Source organism: Pteropus medius, unplaced genomic scaffold, assembly GCF_902729225.1.
Source record: "Pteropus medius unplaced genomic scaffold, Ma_sr-lr_union100, whole genome shotgun sequence".
In the NCBI taxonomy this organism is placed as follows: Eukaryota; Metazoa; Chordata; class Mammalia; order Chiroptera; family Pteropodidae; genus Pteropus; species Pteropus medius.
Window position 1 is genome coordinate 66,870,941 of NW_024349800.1, and position 21,100 is coordinate 66,892,040.

General features: G+C 33.8%; 1 protein-coding gene and 1 pseudogene across 5 annotated transcripts in view; one reads left to right on the forward strand and one right to left on the reverse strand.

Annotated features, from left to right (window-relative positions):
* The window catches only part of SIK3 (SIK family kinase 3), a 215,012-nt gene that overhangs the window by 159,648 nt on the left and 34,264 nt on the right, over nt 1-21,100 (reverse strand). The gene's annotated exons all lie outside the window — the stretch shown is intronic.
* LOC120622024 (histone H2A.Z-like) lies at nt 1,695-2,215 on the forward strand (annotated as a pseudogene).

The following is a 21,100-nucleotide window of genomic DNA, read 5'->3' on the forward strand; positions in this document are numbered from 1 at the left end:
TGAAGTCAGGTAAAATTATTCCTACTACTTTTTCTTATATTTAGCTATCCTAGTTCCTTTGTATTTCCACGTACGTTTTATAATAATCTCATCTATATCTGCAAAAAAAAATCTTACTGGAATTTTTATAGAAATTGCATTAAATTTGTGTGTCAATTTGGAAAGAAATGACATCTTTACTATACTGAGTCTTCCAATCCATGAATATAACATTTATTAAGATCACTGATTTCTTTAATCAGCATTTTAGTTTTCAGCATACAAGTCCTATCCACACTTGTTAGATATACACTTAAGCCTTACTTTTTAAAGTGATTGTAAATGATATTGTATTTATTTCCATGTGTTCATTATTAGTATGCAGAAATGTAATTGATTTTTATATGTTTATCTTATATCCTAAAACCTTGCTAATGCATATATCATCTCTAGGAGTTTACCTTTAGATTCCTTTCTACATAGGCAATCATGTCATCTGTAAATAGAGAAATTTTATTTCTTTCTATGCCTTTATTTTTCTTGCTTTATTGTACTAGCTAAAACTTTCAACACTATATTGAATAAGAGTAGTGAGAAGAGACATCCTTGCCTTATTCTCCAACCTTTAGAGAAAAGCATTCAATGTTTCACCATTAAATCTAATGTTAGTTGTAGGTTTTTTGTAGATGGTCTTTATCAAGTTGAGGAAGTTCTGCCCCAAAAGGTTGAGACTTTCTGAGATTATGCATAAAAAAAAAAGTCTGCCACTCACAAATGGGAAAGCAATTACTTATTTCTCTTTCTCATCTCTCATGTATATCCAAAGATCCTAGCAACAAATGTACTGTCCTATTAAGCAATTCACTCTATACTAAGCAATCTACACATGATTCTTTTAACAATATTAAATTCATTATATTTTCTATCAGGCATTTCCTACCAGAAGAGCTTGGTCATAAAAATAAGACAATAACTTTCTGTTTTAAACTGGTAGCCTACATAATTTAGACAATTAGATTATTAAATATAGTAATGGCACAGACTATGCCACACATTGCTTATATAACTACTGGGCCTTGAACATAGCAAGCAATAAAGCTATTGATTTAAGTCACTATTTTATGGCATTATAGTACAGTTTTTTAAAAAGGAAAAGCTAAAGCTTCAACCCCTTCAATACGAATTAGAATAGACTACATCAACATTTAAACATGATGAATATTTACAACCTATAGAGAAACAGTTTTTTTCCTCACTTCTCAAACATCTCATCCATATAATAATGGGCTTCTTTTCCACATTTGGAAGGAGAAGGCTGGATGAATGGGGAAAATGCCCCTTTCAAATTATAACATCTAAAGGCTTAAAATGGAATAATAATAATTTGCCCAGTTTTTATAGATTCCTTCCAGAATCTTTCCACTGACCAAGATTATATTAATAGTCTGAAACATTTTAAATATTCTCTTTCCCATGGCTACCATAAAATCAGGTGGAGAAGATTCAAAATGAGCAGTCTGGCCTCCATTCAGTTGATAGACGATAAATAGGTAGATAGGTAGGTAGGTAGGTAGGTAGGTAGACAGACAGAAGACAGATATTTTTGGCTGCCCAGTTTGAATCATGGAATGATGAAGGAGTAGGTGGTGGGATCGCGCTGGGTGTCTGACAGTCCTTTCTCTGCCTTGCTTGTTAGAGCTTCAGCAGAATTTGAAATGGCTGGCAGTAAGGCTAGAAGGGACTACAGAAAGGCCAACACAAAGGCAGGTTCCCGCTCTCAGAGAGTAGGCTTGCAGTTTCTGGTGGGCCATATTCATCAACACCTGAACAACCAGCCATGGATGATGTGTGGGCACAACTACTGCTGTGTACAGTGCAACCATCCTGGAGTACCTCACCGCGGAGATCTGTGAATTGGCAGGAAATGCATCAAAAGACTTAAAGGTAAAGCATGTTAACCCTCGTCATTTGAAACTTGCTATATTTGTGGAGATGAGGAATTGGACTCTCTCATCAAGGCTCCAACTGCTGGTGGTGGTGTCATTCCACACATCCACAAGTCTCTGATTGGGAAGAAAGGACAATAGAAGACTGTCTAAAGGATGCCTAGATTTCTTACTCTAAATACTCTAACAGCTGTCCAGTGTTGGTGATTCCAGTGAGTTGTATCTCTGTGAAAAACACAATTTTGCCTTTTTATAATTCTATTTGAGCAAGTTGGAAATTTAATTAGCTTTCCAACCAACCAAATTCCTGTATTCCAGTCTTAATCATATTTAACTGTTACTGTGGCTTCAAAGAAGCTATTGATTCTGAATTAGTGGGTTCTGATTGAGTTGACTGTTTTTTTAAAAACTGTTTGGATTTTAATTGTGATGCAAAAGTTATAGGAACAAACATCTGGTTTTGGAAAGACATTATTTCCACTCTGGTGGATAAGTGCAATAAAGGTCATATCTCCCCCACCCCCCAACTCTCCAAAACTCTATGTTTTGTATAGCCAGGCTATATAAAATATAAAATAAAAGAAATAAATGTATACAAAGCCAAGTCTTCCTTGCAAAACTCCTTATAATCATTGTTCATTCTGGAGGTCAGGCTAAGCCACAAATTAAAGCATTTTTCAAAGACTTTGTTTTCAAGCTATTAACTTACAATGTTTCTTTTTATAAAAGCAATCACCCTATTTATGTCAATATAACCGAAAGCAATATCTGTTACCTCAAGTAGAATGGAAGTTACAAGTTTCCACCCCAGCTCCAATATTTGGTAAGCATTTACTTAATTTGATTTCTTTTAGGCCTAGAACCAAATGACCCACACTAATTTGCTAAATCAACAATGGGGCCTACTGTTTAAGTATTACTTGTCAGTCACCACACACACACACAAAACTGTTTTACTACCCTAGTTTAATCTTCTAAATGGACTACAACCAAAACCCAAATGGTAAATTAAAAAGCAGGTAGGAGGAGCAGGGAGATAGGCTTCTGGCTCTGAATAGTCAAAATATATCAGAAATTTCATGCACCAAACCTCATACACTATGTTGAAGAGAAGAGCCTCTTGGGTTCTTACTTAAATATTTTATATAAAAAAAAAAAACATCATCAAGAGTCATTTCCAGGACACAGCATATTAAAAGAGAAAAAAAGTAGAAAGGGGAACCAAGGAAGAAAAAAATCCATTAGAGTAGCAGTAAGGGAAGAAGCAGAATTATTACATGACAGAATTCAAGGAAACATTTAGTTTATTCAATTCATGGGAAAGAACCCTATGCACTTCAGTACAAAAAATAATGTTCATAATAATGACCTTAAGGCATGTAATAAATTTAAATTATACTCAAATGTTAAGACGAGAAAGTATTTAATACATTAAATATACATACCCAGGAAAGTATCAATATTAGGTTTCGTAGTCAAATAGATCTTTGAATTGAAACATGTACTGGCTCTGTGACCTTGGACAAGTTACTTATGTTCTCTAAAATACAGTTTCCTTATATGTTAAATGGAACTAATAAAACCTATCTCACTGGGTTGCTGTCTGGTACATAAGAGCTCAATAATTACTAGTCATTTCTATTATTTACTGCTACTGCTACCATTATTATTCACTTTAGATTTCTATTCCAAATAGTTCTTACTTAAGTATAATTATATGTGATAAAACACACATATTAATGTACCATTTGATGAATTTTGACAAACATGTGTACCCAAGTAATTATTCCAATCGAGATATAGAACATTTCCATCAGAAAGTTCCCTCCAACTCTTTTGCAGTCAATTCCATCCATCTACCCAGAGATAACCACTGTTTTGGTTTCCATCACTTAGTTTTACCTGTTCTGCTATTCATATAAATGGAATCACAGAGCATATATCCTTTGTGTCTGGCTTCTTCAAAATGATCTTTTTAAGATTTATTTCAAGTTCTTTTTAAAAAGAAATTTTAGTAATATTTCACTGTACGAGTATACCACCATTTACTTATCTGTTGGTTGTTTCCAGTTTTGGGTTACAATCCAAAATTTTTAAAAACAATTTAGGGTATATAATTAAGATTCATTTGTCAGTAGTATTGACAATATGGAATATCTTACCATTAATAGTATTGATAAAGGAAGCATTAATATGGAAAATGCAAACATTTCAAAGCCCATATAGGGCCTTCTAATGATTATTCTGTCCTCACGTACCAATCCATATATAATTAAGATTTCATTTACTCATAAAGCAATCTTTTATCATATCTGAATACTTTTAATTACAGAAGATAAAGAAAATCCTCAACACTATGAAGCAATTTAAAATCCTGTACCCAAACAGAAAGAAGTTAAGTTAATGTGCCAATACCACTCATGTTGATTCATTTGATGGGGAACGTCGGCATAACACAGTCTTATATGATATTCGAGCTCTCGATACAGATGCTAAAAGATTTTCTCCCTAAAAGAAGACAATTCGGATCCATGCCTGGTATTACTGAGTGCAGCCATACATCTTGGCCAGTGTCCTTTAATGCTGGTTTACAGGACAGAGCACTATTTCACAGGGTGGGAAATAAGGCACAAGTTTAAAGAATTCATCTGTTTAGTCATTCTTAATTAATTAACAAACCTCTGCCGCCAAAATCCATGCTCTGCCTGATAATGCAACTTCTCTCAAGACAAATACATTCTAAGTCAAGCTATCTCAGGGCAGAGATTCTGTGTCATTAGTGAAGACCCTATTCTCCCTGAATTTAGACAATGACTGGGCTTGGAACAAGTTATCTAAGGACAATGGTTTTCAAACTATGTCCAAAAAACATCAGGGCTTTTACAAATATTTGTTACTTCCACTTTTTAAAATAAACTTTAACTATTTTTAAGATTTTAATAACAAAGATGCACATAGATATGTTATATGCCAATTTTAATAAAATGGAGACAAGCTTCAGGCAATTACACCTACTAGGTCAATCTGCTTAAAAGGCTTCTCCAGCCATTTATGTCCATTTGCTAAATGTGAAATTCTTTAAAATGTGTCCTTGATTAGGAAGACTATAGCTGTGTACCGGTGTTTCTTCCTCTTTTTCGTCTTACTCAGAACTGTATATTTCCACTCATATAAAATGGTACAAGCACACACATATGCTGCATTCCATTAAGTGTCAGACAACACTGCTTCAGCACACGTTCTATATGACTCAGCATGGCTGTCAGTATGACTATTACAAAATAAGTGAGCCCATAATAGGAAAGTTTGGGTCCTTCTTGCCCTACTTTTATGATAGTATTATCATAAGCTTCCAATACTTACATGCTTGTGTAAGGTAAAATGATTATCCTTAATAAGCCATATCAAAATATGATTAAAATTCTAAGATTTAAGACAAATATCTGATAATAGATATAACAAGATTAATCAGGCTCAGGGCAAATTAACAATTAGTATTAGAAATCAACACCAACCAATTCTTCAACCACATCAAAAACACTGATAATAAGAAGTGGAAGACTCTCATATAAATAAATAAAGTAATAGCTATTTGTCACTGGAGATCACCTTTTATGGCGAGAAAAAAAATCTCAACTTTCTGATGTTTCATGAAGTTAAATCTTACAAAGTAGATGATCCCTATCAAGTTATAGCATTATCTGGACAGGAAAAAAAAACAGTAAGCATAAATGAAAGCCTAAGGTTATTGGGAAGGGGGGAGTATTCAAACATAATTTTAATCTAACAATAAAAATACCATACAAGGTAAGTTACTACACAGAACATGAAGAACTAGTATACACTCTGGAGGAAAAGCTCATTAGTTCCTATACTACTACCACTGTAAACAAGTTTATTGGATAAATATTCTACTACTTAAATTTAATTAGAACTATTATTTGAAAACAGAGACCACAGATAAGCATCTATAATACCTGCGTAATTAAAAAGGCTAAATTTATGTGAAATCTTTATACTTTATGCAAGGTCATAAATATTGGAATTCTCAAAATTTTTTTAATATGTTCATGTAAGTAAAGAAAAGAAAGGTTTACCTATTGAACATCATGCACAGCAGAAGGGAAAAAAAATAGGTAACATTTAGATTACTTTTTAGTATGTCCTAAAATAAGGTGATCAAAACATAATGAGATCTATACTAGTGATAATAAAACAATGACAGAAAAAACAAAGCTATTTGTAAATGTAGTATAAGTAAATATGGCATGCTCCATAGACAAGCACAAGCTGTTAAGAAGATGCCAATATGATTCAAATTATCAATTTTATTAAGGCATGGCCTCTAAATTTCAGACTTTAAAGAGTTATTTGCAATTACCTATATGATGAGTTCCAGAATCTTCTCTCATTTGTGAAATTGTTGGCTATCTAAAAGCAAGTTCAATTATAAATAGTTCAAATAAAACAAACAAACAAAAAACCTGCCTTTTTTTACTTTTTGTTTTCAAGAGACTCCTTTAGTATCTCTCAATTATAACGCAGCTATACCAGCAAATGCATCCTGCTAATGCTTTAAATAATTTTAAAGTGCAAAGTTATAATACTACCATGCTTTACAGCTGCAAATAGTGTCAATGATAAAATTAAAACAAAATTTGAACTGAATGTATAAAACAATGTTTTATCTGTTTTAAAATTCTGAGTGAATAAAAGACAAAGACAGGATTGAGGATTTTTTTTGAATAACACTAATATTTTCAAACACATAATGAAGACTTAATTAGCCAAGAAACATTCAATAATCACTCAAAACTGAATAAGTATGAATTCAGGAATATTAGTTATTCTACTTGGAAATTAAAATTTCCTGGTTCTCCATTTTAAAATTTCTAGACCAGACTAACTGAAACATTTTCAGAGCCATACAAATACAGCAGAGTGGTTAAGGGTACCAGATTTGAGCCTAGTGCTGCCATCTACTATCTGTAAATTTTGTTATTAGTTACCTTAACTCACGTGCCTCAATTTTTCCATTTGTAAAACAGAGATAAAAATAACTACCTACATTTTGGGGTTGCTGTGTAAATAATATATATAAAGCTCTTATCAAGAGCCTGTAGTGCTTAAGTGCTCAAAAATGTTAGATGCCCTTATCATTCTTGTTAGGCAAGGTGTTTTTAAAAATTGTTACCATTTACAAAAACTTTTCTATGTAAACCGAGATTTTTTTTGATACTGTACAACCAAAATACAAAAATAACCAAGAGTTCCCTAGAGCTCATCAAACATGACTTCCTTAGAAATTTGATAAACTTATAAAATAAATTCATACTAAAATTTCCACTTTCACAGTTTCACACTTGTTAGGGCCCAGATAAAATTTCTTTTGCAAAACCTCAGACTAAGTCAAAGAGCTCAGAACAAAAATTTTGACTATAAAATGTTATTTCAGAAACCAACTTAATCAGAAGTGGTCTTACCTTCAATTTTTAAAATATCTAGTATAGATATCAGCGCAAATTTATACATGCTCAAAACTGGATGCTCCTAAGTGAACTTGTTTTCAAGAATAAAAATACTTCAAAAAATGTTTTGGGGAAAAAAAGGCAACTTATCCTCTCTGAATAACAAGATATTCTCAGTGAGAAAAGCGTGTGAGGCTCAGAAATAAGAACTATTTTCAGTGAGAGAATAGAAATAATAAAGAAAAATTCAAAATTAAAAGAAAAAGTAAAAATTATAATACATTATATATATTTTACAATTAAAAAAATTTTTTAATAAATTACTTTCCATGACCCCATGCATAAAATATATCTGCACTTCCCCAATCCATTCTTTTTGGACAAGACAGAAATAGGAAATAAAATTTTTAAAAATAATAATGTAAGCAATAAATTTTCTCATAACATAAATAATATGTAAGTTGTACTTCCTGAAAGTTGAGATATTGTGGTATGAAGATATTTTGCAAAAGGTCTTCAGAACAAAATAACCGTAACAAAAGGAAATGTGGAAATATGGATGCTATGGAGACAATTTATGGGTTCATAGGCTCATACAAAACTTTGGAAGGCCATTCTGACTCTGCTAAAGAGTCAGCATTCTGAATGCTATAGAAAAGTCAGAGCTCCTGATGAAAGAAGCTTTAAAACTAAGGTAGTCATATTTCATGGGCAATATTTTAGGAAATAATTCACAGTTTGTATTTTCCCCATAATTTCTTAGGGGGAGGGGAATGAAAGTCTAAAAATAACCCCTCAAGAGCTCAGAATAGCTCCTTTAAAGTAGAATTTTAGACTTTTCTCCCATAACAAAAATTGACATATTTATTGTCATTATTCTACCACAGGCAACTTTTATTAACATATTGTTAGTTCCTCCAGAATTGTTACAGGCCACCAAGCCAAAGTCAGTGTGGAAAATATATTAAATGACTCTTTGGCAAAAATAGGACTTCCAATAGGGCAATAAAAAACATTAAAAAAAAATTCTGATGAAAGCTGGGGTATTTATATAAAAATATGTAGATTCCTTTTAAATTTGAAACCCCTCATTCATGAAGAAAACCCTTAAAGGAAACTCAGAGCACAATATCAATCAGGTCATTCATTTCTAATGTTACAGAGTAAGTGCAGCAAAATTAGAATGTGTTTTATACAATATTAATTAATCTTACCCAATATGGAAGATCTTAATTTTAAATGTTTGCTCGTTTATCTGCCCCACACCCACAGCTAAGTACTGTACATTATTTGTTTCTATCTTTAAAATATTTGGTGACTAAAGCCTAAGTAAAAGGACACAGTCATATTCTCTCCAAACAAAAAACTACTCAAGGTATGTATTAATCTACGGTACCGGGTCTTTACCCAGAATCTTGGTTATGTTTGCTGCAAGGAAAAAAAACTGCTTTTATCAAAGCCATAGGCAAACACAGCATGGCCTGAAGTCTAAAAGATTCTGAGAGTTCTTATGAAATGTTCCAAAGGATCCTCTTGTCATTTGAAAGGCAAGAAAACTTCCCAAAGAAAAGCCAGGGAAAAAACAAGAGTCACTGTAAAATGTATAGGGAATGATAAACTAAAACCAGCCCTTGTCCTCAAGCAGCTTAACATTAACAACAAATGTCAACTACAAGAGATATCACAAAGCAAAACAAGATTAACTGCCACTTGACTATCTGCCACAATTGGGCTGAATTCAAAGGAGGGAATGACCACCTGGGCCAGAATAAACTGAGAAAGCTCCCTCAAGCTGAGAAGCATTTAAGCCAGACTGTCAGGAAGGGTGGTAGCACTTAGAATGAGGAGGAGCACTCAAACCCCATTTGTACCCCAGTCCTCACAGCCCTGACTCTGTTGAAGAAGGCTACATTAGAAGAATGTGGACTTGACATCTTTTATCAGCATTAAACAACAAATATGAATAAAGATGGAAAAGAAATGTAACTGAATTCCAGGTTCCTGCCACTCCCAGATAATAAAGCAAGCAAGCATCAAGACCTGAACTGGATAAAACAAACCTCAATGACTCAGCTTAGAACCAGCTGTAAATGGAAGTTCTGGTTAAACAAAACAATTACTTGCTTTGAATTTGCCTCCTGTATAAGTAGGGTAATTGCCCTAGATAAAGAGATATCTTCCAAGGCAGAAATTGTAAAAGAGATGACAATCAAGCAGAAGAAAAAAAAATGCTCAAAAAAACAACAGAACCACCACAGAGCCAGTGATTCAAATGCTGCCCCATTTCCCAGCCAAGAAACAAGTTAATTCCTATGCTAAACACCTTTCTTCTGTTTTCACGTGGTTTTTCAAATGCTGAACACATCAAGAAATCATACCACTTAAGAAGTTTTGAAAAGTCTTATGATTTCTCTTTTTTATTGTGTGTTCTGGGGCAGAGATCTGTTTTGTCTTGTTTCTGAATCAAAAGAAAGCAGAGGCCTTAGCCAGTATAATTTACACCAGATATGTGAATTTACATAACAGACAATATTTTTAAAAGCAGAAACATCCTGTCTAGGGACTCTTCTTATAAGATTTTTGACCTGTATTGGCCTAAAGACAACCTTCTCCCCTTCCAAGCACAATCTTCCTGTTTTCTCAGCCTCAGCTGAACCTGTTCAACCAAACAAAGAACCACTCAAAGAAAATTTCACAAAATACCAACTTTAATAATTTATAGCCAAACCAACACACTCCTGGCTCTAGTCTAGAATAAACTACAAGATTCTTTATTTGCAATGACTTTCCACTCCTCTTATCTTTTGGTAATAATCTCGCATTTCTTCCCTATAAATGAATTAAAGTTAAGATTCTTTGAAATACCCCACATTCATGCAGGATCTCTCACATTGGAATCACCTCATCTCTACATTAAGACTATAGCAATTCTTAGCACAGAAATGTAGGAATCTGACTCCTGGTCCAGTTTAGAAGAAAACGCATAATTAATAAAATAAACCTGTTTGATTAAAAAAAAAAAGATACCAATAGTCTTCAAATTACAAACACCAAAATAAAGTTCAACAATGAGAAAATATTCAGAACTCAGTTTATGAAAAGCTTGCTATTAATATATGATAGTTTTAGTCATGTATGGTACTGTGTACACTAGAATGCTTACTACATAATATAAAGAAAAATGTTTTCTAGTTTCCTCAGATAATAGCTTAATTTAGATAATTTCTTATTTAAAGACATTTTTACTTTAAAATAAAGCAATTCTGTAATTATTTCAAAATTACAAAAGGCAATAGGCATAAGATTTGTGTTTACCAAAAGAGGCGGTGAAAGCACTAAAAACCTTTGATCAATGACTAGAGCCACAAGCTGAATAGCACAGCCAACATCAACAGAAAAGGAACTGATTGAATAAGAAAAATATTGGAACCTAGTGCTCTGAGCTCTTAATCTAATACTCACTTATTTGCATGAAATAGAGAACAAATAAACTTAATGTTGGACTACCACCTTCCCTAAATTAGAAGATAAAGTAATGGGAAGTACTGGGGAAGAAAAAAAAAAATCATAAAAACTAAATTCTAAAGGTCCAAGATCAAAGGATATTATTTTTTTGAAAAGAGATAAGCAGCTAATTTTATACTAAGTAAAACCTGTTATACTATAAGTAACGTTTGTTAAGAACTTAATATGTACTAGGCACAATGCTAAGTGCTTTCCATGATTATCTGATTTAATCCTCTCAGAGACACTAATGAAGTAGCTACCATTATTTTACAGAGGAGAAACTCGAGTTTTAAAAACAGTTAAGAAACTTGTCCAAACTGCTAATAAATCCCGAAGCTGAAACTGCCATCCAGGTTTTGACTCTAAAGCCTGGACTCATCATTATTCCTTCAACAAGGAAAGCAGCAGTTTCAGGCGTGGCAATGAACTGTCTTGACTGGACACAACATCCTGCATCTTCCCACATGCTCATCTCTATCACTACCATAACCCACCTGAACTCTGGCTAATTGTTCTTAGTCATTTAGAACTTATCAATGGCTAGATAAATGTCAACTTTGAGAAAGTGAAAAGTAAAAGAACTTATAACCTTGAGCCACAGCTGATGGGCCTCTCCCAAAAGCGTCACTTGCTTATTCATTTATTCATTCAAATACTCACTGAGCACCTACTATAGACAGCAGTACTATGTTGTGATTAAAAGCATACGATTGATTGCTTATGTGTCTTTAAGTAAGTTACTCCACCTCTCACTGCCTTTATTTCATCTACAAAACAGGGATATCCACAGTATTGTAGTGAAGATTAATCATGTAATGACTCAGAACAGTGCCTGGCACTTAGTAAACAATAAGCATTACTGGTGTTGTGACTCTGCATGAGGGAATAGTTAAGCTAGGACCTGTAAGTAATAGAGCATGGTATGCCCTCTCTTCTCAAGCTGGCAATCTAAGACCTGCATATATAACCACTAACCAATCTTGTAAATGTCATTACAGGTGTTAGTAAATAAATGCTATAGATGTGCCAAGGAAGGAGAGGTTACTTCTAGCAAAAGAGATTAGGAAAGGTCTCATAGAAGAGGTGACACTTAAGCTAGACCTTTATATAAAGGGCAGGGAACATTCCAAGTACAAAATATAATCATGGGATAATAGAGAAATTGAGCTCAAGTAAAGAATTCATGGGAGAGTAGTGGTGAATAAACCAGAAAATGTAGGTAAGATTAGGGATCAGAGGATCAGGAAACCTGAAGGTTCAAATATGGAGTTCAGATAAATACTATAAGCATATTTTAAATGTAAACTAATACTAATATTCCCTGCAAGTGGAATACATATGGAAATGAGAGAACAGAGAATTCTCCCCAATTTTGGGCGGACGAGGTATAAGATAAAAAGAGAGTAGCAAAGCAATTAAATCTGAGAAAAGCTACATGCTCCACCTCCATTTCTCTCTTCAGGGAGTCACAAGGCACACAGACATTTGAAGAGCTCTCATATGTCCTATAGTAAACAAACTGATTAATTTCATTTACTATGTTGTTATTTTGTTTTGAACCTCTAACAGTTCCCAAACTTACTTAATAATTCTTTTCCTCCTAGAATTTATATTTAAACACTGAGGGATACTAGTGTTCTACAGAACGCGTTCTGGGAAACTTTGATACTAAATTATCTGAAGAAATGGGATGTAATTTCACATGAGGGAAAGAATTTTCTAGCCCTATAACCATTTTCAGAAAGACTTTTCCAAGATCATGAACTACTCTAGAAGGCTTCCTTATTTTGTTTTATCCTACATGGCAAATGAATCAGATAAAGGAGTATGATGAGTATCTTACTTTGTTTTCTACCTTGAGAACAACAAAAATTTAAAGACTATTCTGACAACAATACAACCTGAATTATTTCTAACTTCCTTTCCCAAAGTGGCCCAAGTATTTTCTTTTTCTCATGTCTTTTTTATCTTTTTCTTTCCAATTTACCATTCTCTATTCTTCCATCCACATGTGATTTTCCTTTTACTGGCCCACTTTTGTCCTATGTGCCTCTGTCTTCTTTATTTCTCCCACCACGCTGTTCAAATTATTATCTTGAGCCTGTGGAGTCTCATTATGACCAGAGAATGCGATCAACTGCTAATAAGTGCCACCAGGGATGACGGACAGAAAGAGCACCGCACAAGCTGTAGTTCCCCTATTCTGACCCATAACAGATATTGCCCATTCCCCAAAGCACTCCTTCCTATTAAACAGGCAATTCTCTGAACAGCTAGTTGCAATCTCCTGAAGGTGAAACTTATTTATAGGCAGGTTCTATACGTTCCCATTTGCATTCTTTAGATTCTATGGCTGAAATGTGAAATACACCAGCAAACCCAACACAGGTTAGGAAAAAAAAAAAAACACAGAAGGTCTTGAAAGCTAGAAAGTATCTTGCTGCACACCTAAAAATGTCTGGTTTTTAAAAGTCAATATCTGCATTAGAAGTTCTTAAGACACAACACAAGCCCTTGACAAAATATCAGTACCACGACCAGGAACCTTTGTACAATTAGCACACATAAGGATAAATAAAAACAATGGGGATAAACTTTAAAACGACCTTGAAATATTTTATCCTCTAGGACATTCTCCTCCATACTGACTACCTGAATATTTTCAATAAGTATTTCATTGTGATTTCTTCCTGAGTTGGAGTTCATCTAAACACGAGTAACCATCCTGATTATGGAAAGCCAAATTAGCTAACATGCTGTAAAAACAAGCCCTCTTTTAAAATAATTAATCTCTTTCTCTGTTAACTAAAAATGCGGAGTGCAGCAGTGTAAAGGAAAATATAAGATTCATTTAATGATGGCATATAACTAAGCTAATTAAGATAAGTAAAAATATTGTTTACTTAGTAGCCACAAAATTCTATAAGAAAATAGCTGGTTGGTGTAATTATGCAGTTTTACATCTCATTAGCTACTATAGAAGATTATGTATTGTGCAACAATGATATTTGTTGAACCAATAAAATCTAAAACTACTGTCATAAAGTTGTTTACATATCCCCTTTTTGTTCTATAAATCATTTTTCCCCTTTAAAACTAAAATATGCTCACAAGAGTCCCCCAAACAGCCTCTATATTCAAATTACAAACTATTTACTTGATGAGTTTCCCTAACCTATGAAACTGGAGAAACACAGTAGTTTTTGATACAGCAAAAAGCATCACACTCTGCCCCCACCCAGATGCCATAAACCAACTCTAGAAACCAAGGAAAGGCAATGTTTAATAACTAAGGGGAAACTAGAAAGAAGTGAAATAGAACAATTTCTAAACAGTAATTTACTTCTACTTTTTCCATCTCAACAATAAATCTATATCTACCCTGTGAATGATAAAACCATATAAAGTGAAACTTTGCCATATAAATATAAAGTGAAACTTCAGTCCTCAGCTCCTCAGCCTAGGTACGTAGACTGTCTCCCTTACACAATGAGGTTCAAATAAAATCAAAAAGTAATAGTGAAATCCACCTGATATTCAACTCATATAACTAAGGAGCAAAAGCACTACCACTTACAAAACAAACTCCAGATGACGTTTTTTCTGGGAGTTCTCCAAAAATGCCTGAACTCTTCATAATCCTACTAAATATATTAACCATGCTTTAACACAGCTTGAATGTAAAACTGAGATTCCGTACCATGTCACTACTAGGATGAACACTGAACCAAGCTTCTCAGCAATAGGGCCCATGTCTTATTATTCAACCATATCTTCTTGGCCTCCAAATCTAATTTCTATTTTCCCTAGTTTTGAACTGTATATTTTTATAGTATTATTATATTTATTTCCTGTCAGCTACTTCAAATCCTTTGTGGAACAAAACACAATATAAATGTTTTATTCACATGTGTATGTTCAGCATTTAGTGCAATGTCTGGCACATAAGTTCTTAATTCATGTTTACTGACTTGAAGGCTATTGCCCCAGTACAGTTCTAGCTCAATAAAATACTTACGTCAAATGCCCATAGCAAACTTTAGCAATATTAACTACTGAAATGGACCAGAAGCTCAATGAGTTAGTGTTCCCAACAATATTTTTGTCTATGAACAAAGGAATGCCAAAACTGTTTTTAAACTGTTCTATTCTTTGAATCTTTTAAAAGAAAACAAAGTAATCATTTCATTTTTATATAATAAATATAAAAACTCAAGTAGATGAAAGGAATTTTCAGATTTCTTTCCACTTATTTTTCTGTTTATTTTCACTTTTCTAGACTTTTTTTGGTAGGTGATAAAGAAACCTATTAAAATTCTTTTAAAGGGTTTAGTATTTACAAAAACCTACCTCGGTGATCACAGCAGACCTGCATCATTTTAAATCTATACATAGCAAGGCACAGTATCTCTATACTACTATAATTTCTGTTTAGAGAAGATTATGAGTCCCAGTGACTATATTTTAATTATGACTCATTCAGACAAGCCAAGACATACTATTAAACAAAAAGTAAACTGCTGACTTAGAGATCTAATGATACAGAACACAATAAAGTCTGCCAGGAAATAGTATTCCTCTCTTCAGCATCAAAAGCAACGTGCCTGATCACTTTAAAGACAGACCTCTTCACCCCATATTTTGTACGGCCAAAAAAAAAAAAGTTTAAAACTTTAGGGTACGATTTAAGTATCTACCTAAATAAGGCAAATCAGTCAAACTATCCAATACTGAGGATAATAAATCTGCAAATCAGCCATAAGAATTTATTCAATTATCTCAGCTGCAAACAACAGAGACAATGCTCAAGAACAAACATTAAGAGATGAAAATTGGTGACAGGAGTTAAAGAGATAATATCTGTATATGTTAAACTACCAGAAGCTAATTCTTCACACTTCAATATTGTTCTTAGCCTCCAAAGGCACAAAACAGAAGCAGAGTCTTCTGTTTTACAAGTTGTTTAGAGAGGATTTGTCAACATATATCCAAATATCTGCTTACTAATGGGAAAAATCTCTGTTCACCAGCCAAGAGACTTACGAGAATGAGAGCTGCATATGTCATCTTCCCTCTATGGCCTCCTAATTCCACATCAGTTTGTAGTTATTCTTGTACTAGAAGAGTATCAGTTTCAGAATGTAAGCCTCATAAGCCCCCAGGAAAGCCATTCTAGTGGAACTGTTCCAGAGAGTTTCACTTTAGCTCCATAAAGAACCTAAAAGGTCTAGTCCATGACGAGAGTGAACAGTAACTGCTCTATTGGTTTCCACCTCTGACCTATAAAGAGCAAAGCCTAGAGCTGCCTGTAATCCATAATCCATTTTAATATTCTGATAGAACATTGCAAAAATGTGTATTTCAACAAAGGCACTGGCATGAAGATAAAACTGGAATTCTTGGCTACTAATCCTGTTAAGAATTTGCATTAAATCTCAAAAAAAGTAGGGGATATTCACTCTCCAATGCCTTTTTAAAAAGAAAATAAAAAGGGCAGTGGTGACAGCATAGGGAATGCAGTTAGCATTAATGTAACGGCTGGGTGGAGAGCTAGAGGAGAGAAAGAGCAATTGCGGAATTGCTTTATAAACTATATAAATGTCTGACCAATGTACTGTATACTTGAAACTAATTTTTTTTTTTAAAAAAAAAGGGCAGAGGTGAGACCCACAACACTCTGAAAAATTGTCTTAATCATACTTCAGATAAATAGAGAGTAGTAAGCTATTCTTCTCCACAACATTACGCTAAGCAAGTAATCTGTTGTTATTTTGGCACCTAATTCTTAAAGTTTGCTATAGCTAATCACCTCTAAAACTAATGCACTGTGTAACAATGTATGAATTAAACTGATATATTCTAAATTTCAAAGCTAAAAGATCATCCAGTTTAAACTTTTTTATGTGAGGAAACTAGAGTTCAAATGTGTTAAGTGATTTGGCCAAGGTCACACAGCCTGTGGTAGAGTCAGGACAAGAACTAGGGTCTCCTGACTCCTAGTCTCATGTTCCTTATGACCATAGCAACTAGACAAGAGAAAGCCCTACCATTCATCAGTGGTAAATGCAGTGGGCACTTTTCCTATCCATCTGTCTTTTAGGAGATACAATCCCTCTCTGTTCTGTACAATGGCCTAAGTAGAAACAGAACACAGATGAGCTAAATCACTAGTCAACGGTCATTTTAACAACCATGACGCAACAAAGAGGCACAATGCCCATGTTAAATAAGCAGCAAAATATGACCCAATAAAGGCTTTAAGCCAAATTATGTGTATATGTCCCCATTTCACCATTCAACTATGAAGTTTCTTGAGGGCAGAAATTGATTCTTCTTGAACGCTATATCCTTTACAGCAAGGGTCCCCAACCTCTAGGCTGCAGACCCAATACCAGTCCGCAACCTGTCAGGAACTGGTCCGCACAGCAGGAGGTGAGCGGCAATGAAACAGAGAGAAGCTTCATCGGTATTTGCATCTGCTCCCCAGCACTAGCATCACAGTCTCAGCTCCACCTCAGGTCATCAGGCATTAGATTTTCATAGCCCAGGTCCCTGGTGCCAAAAGGTTGGGAACCATTGCTTTAGAGCATTATTCTTTTAAAAAGTTTTGCTCATACACCCCATAAAATAAAATTGGAAGGAAAAAAGAACTTCTGCAAATATTATTAAGTGGCTATCTAAAATTAGTACTCAAAAGTTTAAATAATTGCAAAGGTTGTAATCTTTATATGCCAATTTCAAACTGGCATCTAAAAAATAAAACAATTATTACACTAATTTAAATGCATCCAATGAAATCTAAATACCTGAGAAGTCTGATACCCACCATACTCCATTTTAAAACTACGATAGAATCATTTCCTACATGAAATGTTATATTATTTCTTTTCCTCCTTGAAATTATATTTCTATTTTTTCTTTCACAGTATTTTATTTAAACATAATTTCTTTTATCATATTTTCCTTTAACAAAATATGTATAATTATTTTTTATTCATTTAAAATATTTCTTTTAAGTCCCTATTACTATTATTTGTAGTATCTAACTGATTCAAACAATGCAAATATATTCCAAATTTTGATAACTAAATATAAAAAGTAATTTCCTTTATTGGAGATGCAGCTCTTAATAAGATGTACAGAGGAGGCTATATACCTTGATAAAGGTAAGTTTTCATACTTGACAACCCAGTGTTTTGACTATTTCTTTGTTGGAACCATGGAGGATTTTGTACAATGGTGAGATTCAAGATCAGTGAAAGGTATGGCTTTTTCTTTTGTCAACTGTAAGAAGAGCCAGAACTTAAGGGAGGTAGAAAAAAGAACCAGCATTATGTCAATGCTGTCTTCAGACAAATAATCTCAGGAAAAAATATAAATGAATGTTTAGAACCAGGAAATTGTTTCTCTTAAAACTATCCAGCCTAACGCCAGTCTGAAGATTGCTGCTCCAAAGCACCTAGCTGGGTTCATTTATTGCAACTCAATAAAAATTTGTTGCATTTAAATAGTTTAAGAAAAAATGTTAGTCAATGAGAATATGTATGTTATATTGATTTTTTTTTAAGTCAAATTATTAAGTCTGTGTCAGGATTAGGTAAGAGGATGAATGTAAAACATTGACAATAGTGCCTGACAAATAGTAAGACAGTGTATGTTACCTGCCATTAGGCAAATCTTCTTACTTTTCCCTTTTAAAGTCTTATTCAGATATGACAGTATAATTTATTTTTAAAACACACAATTCAGTCTGCCAAAGAATAATGGTTCAGGACTGCTACCATCTTATATTACGTATTATATATTCATATTATACTTTTACACCACAAACATATACAGAAAAACCAGAAAGCTTTTTATGCAACTCTAGAAAAAAAAAGTATTTTATTGGTGACAGTCATATTTTTGATACAGATGAAAACCCAGATTTACCTTTTAAAAATTAATAGAAATACATTTAATTCTACAGATATACTGCCTATTAAAACTTTCCTTATAATGAGACAGACTTTCATTATGAGACAGACTCTATCTCTCTCAAAATCTACTAAAAAAGGACCTGTAGGATGTACGTCCAAGACAGAATGGCAGGAACTTTAGGATATTAACAGGTCAGAACCTGCTTCATTTAAAATACTTCTTGATTTCTCTGGGCCCTAATAAATTTGCCTGGAATCTAAGAGACTTTAATTCCATCCTTAGCTGATCTGCTTCTTCCTCTACTCTGCTCACTAAGATTACAGGGCACTAGGTGGTTACCAGATTTTAGTCTGACAAAGTTACTCCCTTCTCCCCAATCTTTGACCTCACTTGGAACTCAAAATGTAAAAAAATCTTATATACATGTTCCATCATACCAGGAAAACAGGTACTGCTCCAAACCACATCACAATTTGATACAGGAAATTAGAGAATAAATTTTTTTAGATATAATTTACATACTATAAAATTCAACCTTTAAAAATGTATAATTTGATGGGTTTTAGTATATTCAGAAGGTTATGCAACCATCACCACTGTCTAATTCTAGAATATTTTCACTATCCCAAAAAGAAATTCTGTATCCACTAGCAGTCACTCTCCATTCCCTCCACTCTCATCTCCCTATAGCTCCAGGCAACCACTAATCTACTTTCTGTCTCTATAGATTTGCCCATTCTGCACATTTCATTCAAATGAAATCATACAGTACATGGCCTTTTGACTGGCTTCTTTCACTTAGTATAATGTTTTCAAGGTTCATCCTCATGGTTGCATTATCAGTACTTCATTCCTTTTTACGGCTGAAATACATTTCATTGTATGGAAATGCCACGTTTTGTTTACCCATTTATCAGCTGATGGGCATTTGGGTTGTTTCTACTTTTTGGCTATTATGAATAATGTTACCATGAACATTTGTGTATATGTTTTCGTATGAACATATGTTTTTGATTTCTTGGGTACATACTCAGGAGTGGAACTGCTGGGTCATATGGTTAACTCTATGTTTAACTTTTAGGGGGACTGCCAAACTGTTTTCTAAAGTGGCTGTACCATTTTATATTCCCACCAGCAATTGAGGGTTCCAATTTGGAAAATAAATTTTATTTTTCAAAATCTCTTCCTTTATAAGCCTTCTGCCTTCCTTTAAAAAATGAACATGAGGAAAATAAACTGTTTTTTCACACTCTAGTGTGTGTTTTAACAACTAGCTTATTTTATGAAAACATACTGTCTAGGAAGAACATAGCATTAGAAGAGAATATAAATGGTATAGCTATAAAGTATTGAGACTAGTTTAACACACTGGAAAATTCACTTTTAAATGAGTATCATGTCTCATTTCATTACTTAGGCAGGTTATATACCCATTCTACCTTTGAAAACTCCTCTTGTGAAATTACTTTCAAGGCCAGTTCATAAAGGCAAATAAAATCGGTCTTATGACATTATACGGCCATCTGCTTTTCCTTTTTAAGGACCAGACACCATACTACCCAGCTTGATCACCCACCCAATTTGTTTTAAAGACATAAGTCTAAATGATTCTTGGCCACTTCCACAAATCTAATACAGAAGGAAGGAAGGAAGAAGGGAGGGAGGGAGAGAGGAAGGGAAGGAGGGAGAGTGAGTGAGAGAAAAAGAAAGAGAGAAAGAAAAAAGAAGAAAAGAAAGAGAAAGGAGAGAGAAAAAATAGTTTTTTTCTACAACTGAGAATAATATTCTTCAAAATGGAGTTTTCGAATGAATCTTACATTGGGGGAAGCTGGGGAAAGATACACTGGACTCTGTACTATTCTGCAATTTCCTATGAGTCTATATTTATTTTAAATTAAAAAGGTTTTAAAATACAGATCCTAAGAAAGGCATTATTTCAAAAGGAAAATGGAGAAGAATGGAAAATACTCTGAGTAGGTAAAAAAGGAAAATGTAATTCACATTACAGGAATCACAACTAGCTCAGGTAAGCCACAAAGTTCATTCTAAGGTACAATGGAAAATAAGGCAGAAAAGGTAACAGGAGTCAGACTGTAGAGAATCCAGAGTGTCAAACTAAAGAGTTTGGAACACAACTTGTACACAAGGGGGTACTTTTAGAAAATTTTTTAAAGATGCATGAGAAAAATCAAAGCAGGGCTTTTGAAAGATTAATATGGCAGCAGAATAGAGGAAGAGTCCCCAACTCCTGGGCCGTGGACCAGTACTGGTCTGTGGCCT